This window comes from Octodon degus, unplaced genomic scaffold (genome assembly GCF_000260255.1).
Source record: "Octodon degus isolate 3935 unplaced genomic scaffold, OctDeg1.0 scaffold00165, whole genome shotgun sequence".
NCBI classification, from domain to species: domain Eukaryota; kingdom Metazoa; phylum Chordata; class Mammalia; order Rodentia; family Octodontidae; genus Octodon; species Octodon degus.
The window spans coordinates 1087838-1093503 of NW_004524741.1; the positions used below are offsets into that span (position 1 = coordinate 1087838).

The 5666-nt window shown below is 36.0% G+C and overlaps 1 pseudogene; it reads right to left on the reverse strand.

Annotated features, from left to right (window-relative positions):
* The window catches only part of LOC101574724, a 67830-nt pseudogene that overhangs the window by 6076 nt on the left and 56088 nt on the right, over positions 1–5666 (reverse strand).

Here is a 5666-nt window from a genome sequence, read left to right on the forward strand (position 1 = left end):
TTGCTGCCTTGACAAGTCAAGAATTTTCTGTTCTGGTGATTTCTAGGAGGATGTTTTTGTCTCTGTCTAAATGTGAGACCAGATTAAAAAACACTCATTGCATATGCCTACATACTCATTAGTACATCTTATTCATTTTAAGTCAGGATAGACAAAAATAATAAATCAAGAACATAGGCCTATGACTTTTACAGGACTAGAGAAAGAAAGCAAACCATTCTCTTTATTATAAGCTTCTGAGAATGAAGAAATGACTGTAAAAAGCAAGATATAATTATGTTGTATCTTATAATTGTTTTATAATTATTTATAAACATTTATTGGATGACAAGTATTACACTAAGACTGGAGAAGAGGATTTAGATATGAATAAGGAAGTTTTCACTGTTGTTTAACTTCCAGTCTAGTGGAGAGAACACAGGACTCAAAGTGGGTGGTCACAGCTATATTAAGGTGGAATCAGAGATCAAAAATCTTCCTGCCTCTGAAGTTGGAAAGCATGTAGTGAAGTTTCACACATGAAAGTTCACCAAACAGTTAAACACCCTTCTCTGCTGGAATGCTGACAATATTTTGTATTGATAAATTCAGTTCTTTTTCACTCCTTGCTTGAGGGGTACATGTCTCTTAGCTAAGCCATATCATCCTCAGAAAAGGTTGAAAAGTTCTGACGATGCTGCATAGCCAGGAATTCAGCAGAAAAGCTTACAGCAATGGGTCTGGTACTGTATGAGGCAGATGTTACAGGATGCGCCTCACAGCATGGGTCGGAGTCAACTGTCAAGTTCACTGGCTCTCACAAGGAGACACATGCCTCAGCTGGCCATGGCTGAACTTTGCCCATCTACATGTGCACAGGAGGATTCCGGGGTTAGAGAAAAAAACACGACATTCTTTTTTAAAAATACTTTCAAGGCTGGGAAGATAGCTCAGCAGCATAAGCCCCTGCCTGGCAAGCTTAATCCCCAGTACAGCAAAAAAATAAATAAATAAATAAATAAATAAATAAATAAATATGAAAAAAATCAAACTTTTCATTGTTGATTTTTTAAATTAGCATATTTACTAATGTGATGAGAAAGTTCAAATAGATGTACAAAAAACACACAGTTCCTAGAAAACATTCCTATACAAATACACATTAACTTTTCAAGTAATTAAGCTTCAAAATAACTATGTGAATGAAAATTCTGGATACAATGTAGCTAACATCTTCTGCCACCATTCAAATCAAATATGGAAGTAATAAGGAAATTAGAAATTGGTCTAGATAACGGATTCCTTTACTATTCAATGCATAAGCCCCACCAGGGGTACAAAAGGTTCTCCACTGAACACCTTCCCACTCAAACCCCGTGATGCACTGCCATGTAAACAAAGAAATCCTGCCATCTACACAATGTTCAAATGTGGAAAAGCACAAACTGAGAAAAGTATTAAATAATGCCTAACAAATCTGAAGACTAAAAAATATTATCTGGTGTTAAAAGTGCATTTTTTCCTTCATGATTATCAGTGTCTATTTTTTTATTTAGTATGAAGAAACTTATTAGCTAAAGTGGGTAAATATCTTGGAGCCCTCAGTATAACAGTACAATGCAAATATAATCATATTCATTAACATGTTTGTACAATAAAGTATGTACTGCTGATCTTTAGAGAACCATTTATTTGACAAATTACGTTCTTGGATGGGTTGATTAATCATGTGTCTTGGATGTGACCTTTTTATATAGTTTTAATTACAATAGAAACTAGATCATAAAATTTAACTCACACTGCACTCACATTTGTAAAGAAAAATATAATTCACTAATTTTAAGTTAATTTGATTTCTGGTGGGAGGAAATAAAACTGTCTAATCCATTTAAATTTTCAAGTACAATAATAGAGTCAGTCCTTTCATGTATTGATCAAGTCTTCTGTTCGATTCTCTTCCCCTTGTAAGAGTGCATGCAGGTACAGGATCCAATAGGAGAGGCTTATAGAATTTAGGGTCTCAGAGGGAACGGTCAGTCTTAGAATTCATGCAGTGTCTCGTATTCTTTCATAGACAGTCATATCCTTTGTCTATCTCATTGCGAGAGACCTCTTGAGTCCAAATCACAAGGCGAATTAATTAGAGACACCACTTTTCATTCTCTTACTCTTCTCAGCAATTTTTGGGCTAGAACACATATGACTTTTTCTTTTAGTTTCTGTTCTTCCACTACCAAGCAGTGAACTCTGAATTCTAGCTTGTATGTCTATGACGAAGAGGTGCTAATTTTTCTGTAGAAATTCCATGCACATCAAGAGCTGGAAATTCCAGCCTTGGGGTTTCATAGGCTAAAGAAGGCAAGGAAATTGATCACAGAATTTGATGGAGGGAAAAATCTTAGCACAACAAGCAGACCTACGAGATAGTCAGGACCTCGCTAAGTAATTCTGCTTCAAAAATTGAATGTTAATACAGTATTTTTCTTTTTATTTCTCCTGTTAGAAATGATATTCTCTTTATAGGTAGATCTGTCTCAGTCCAGAAAAGTGAAAGTCACTTGAAAAAAGTGAGAACATTCATTCATATATTTTACAATTAACTTTCGATGTAACACAAGTCTTTATGTTTTGCTGTTGTCAATTTGGTGTAATTTTGAGGTGTATTTCTTAGACAATGTCATGAAATAAATATTTGATTCAAGTTATAATGGTAAACATGTATGTTTTCAAGTCTGTGTATAATCCTTGTCTTTGCAAAGTATTCTTTATCATGCAATTCAAATTCATGGTCACATGATCTTTTCAGACTTCTTTTGACTTTTTCATACAGCTGTGTCCTGAAGTCAGTATTGTTCTTGGTTTTCGTGCTATCCTTATTTTGGACCATATTATAGAATCAGGAATCATTCTCTACTACTCTGCTATACTCCTGTCTATTATTCCATTTTTAATAGTCACATGAATATTATGATTTTTTTTTGTGTGTGTGTCTTTCTCTACACCTAAGGTTCTAGTTTGGGATTTCCAAAAATAGTTCTGTTGTTTTCCATATGCTAGCAAAATTTTGTCTGTCTATATCCTTCAATCTATGGATATAACAATATCACATTTATTTCTGTTCCAATGTTATAGTTCAAATATAGAATGTCCTGCAGAGTCTCAGGTTCACAGGTAGAGTTCTCAAAAGATGATTGGATGTTGAGGACACAACATCCAATGTTGAGCTCTACTTCACCAGTGAGCTCATAGCTGGATGTGCTTTGGGGAGGTGGATGCTGGTCAGTGGAGGTGGCCCACTGGGGGAATAACCTGAGAAGTGTATTCTTGTCACTGGATGTCCTCTTTACCTCTCTATCTTTGCTTGGATGGTAGGTAAGATAGCATACATCACTAGACTGTCTTGTTTTGGTTGACATTTTCTGCACAGGACAAGCTAGGAAATTCTCTATGGATACTGAAAAATTACTTCCCTGACACTTCGGGTTTTTTCCTGTATTTTTAGGGAAGGCTCCACAGGTGTTCATGGTCTCACTACTAGAAAGGACTAGTAGTGATTCTCCTGTTTACAGCCTTTCAAGTGCTGGGATTACTGGTACACACCCTATGCCCCATCACAATTCTTGTCTCAGCATGTCCCAGGGGCAGAGCTGGCATGGCAGGCCTGGGGAATCAAACCCCTGCCCCTGTACCTGCTTTCAGGTGCTTTAATTTGCTTAGCCATTTGGCCGGCCCTTTGCTGTCACTTTGGAATACTAAGGATGATACTGCATTGACTAAACTTAATTGTTAGTTTGAGTGGCTTGGCAGCCTTGAATAGGGAATTAGTAAATGATACTCCTGGATTTACTTGGATGGGTCAGGAAGATGCAATCCTGACTATTATGCAGTGTATGGCCCCCATCCCTTTTTTCTGATGCTATTGCTCCTCTGCTCACCTGTGCACAAGAACTAAACGGCCTTGCTCTACCACCAGGCTCTTCCACCATGGTGTTCCTGCCTTGGAACAAAGCTACCAGGTATTAAATCTTCTGAAACAATGAACCAAGTAAGTCTTTCCTTTTTTTCCCTCAAGTTCAGAATTTCCTTTATTTTGTTGAGAAATAAATATGAATGAGACAGTTTCAAAGCTGATTAATAGGACAGTTTCAATAATTAATACATTGTACATTATTATCTTCTTAGTGGTTATCCATAGTACAAGAAGGAGGCAGCATATCCTCTCCAAACACTATTAGTACACATTTTTCTTCTCCTTGAATTAAGTAGCTGTATATCTATCCTAACTATTTTGTATATACAAATACAAAATGGTTCTTCCTTTGTATCCCCTTTTTTGTTTAGTTCTGTCAGAGGTGGGTATTCTATTAGTATCTAAATACTATAGGTGCTTGAATTCAGCAAAACAATCCAACAGAGTCCAGCAATCCATAATAGTACTGGGTTATCATCAGAAGTACTTGACTTGGGCCTTTTACAGCTCATTGTATTAATATGGCCTTACTTTATACACCTCATTTTTATACATTTCTGCTGGATGTTTAAGACCAAGATAAAGCAAGACCTATATAATAATAAATGTCACTTTTGTATCAATAAGGTCAATCAAATACTCTCAGGATTTACTCTGTAACCCTGAAGTGCACTTTGTAGATCCTTTGTCAGTGTCAGCCTTGAGGATGAGTCACTGCCATTGCTTGACCAATTTGCTCTCTGTGAAAGCCTAAGAGAATATTTTCTCTCCATATGACTCTCCTTAGGTGCACTATACATCACTGATCACTTTCCTCTGTGGCTCCATAATCCCCTTGATCAGAAAATTTGGGGCACAACTGAGTTACACAATGTTACAGCACAGGTTCTCCTGTGTCCTCAGTCTTCACTGACCTTGAAAGGTTAGGGCTAAAATGTTTTCTGACCTTGCAGGCCTTCCTTTTCTCCAATTTTTTATATGCAGACTTAGGTTGTTAACCCTCCAGAAGAGAAGTTCATTATTACCCTGCAACATATGCAGTTCGGTTTATCCTATCTGTCTAAATATCAAACATCTTAGGCATAACATGGAACGGATATTTCCCATCAAGTATTGATATGTTGTACTTTAAGTCTTTACAGAATATGAAGAAAAAAATAATTAAAAAAATCAGAATAAACATATATTTTTACAAAGAAATTTAGAAATTTAACCATATACAGAATTGTAACAGGACAGTCCTGTGACATTTTTTTTCTTTTACTTGTGTCTTTCTTTTTTCATTTATTATCCTTTACTTAAAGAAAAAAAAAACTTACCTGAGAGACAGGTTAGTAATAATTGGTATGTCATCACAAGAAGTACGTATTTAGAGGACCAGAATGAAGGCATTCCAAGAGTGATTCTTCTATTACATATTGCTATCTTCAGTGCAGTTTGTTGGTTCACAGGTATCAGCATATATAGTTAGTCAGGGTGAGAATCTTACCAGTTAACTGTTAGTTTCAAAAACCTGCTGATGTTTCTCAGGATCATTGCCTTACTTGTCTTGTGTGTATAAATGTATGGCTTTGCCCATGTCAAAGAGAAAAGCTTTGTCCCAGTTTTTCTCCTAGTCCTCTCCACATTGTTCAATCCTCAAGTTCTCACTTTCCTTTTAATTGTGTTATATCTTTCTATTTGTAATTATTCTTTTGAGTTTTTATACTAGGGAGAC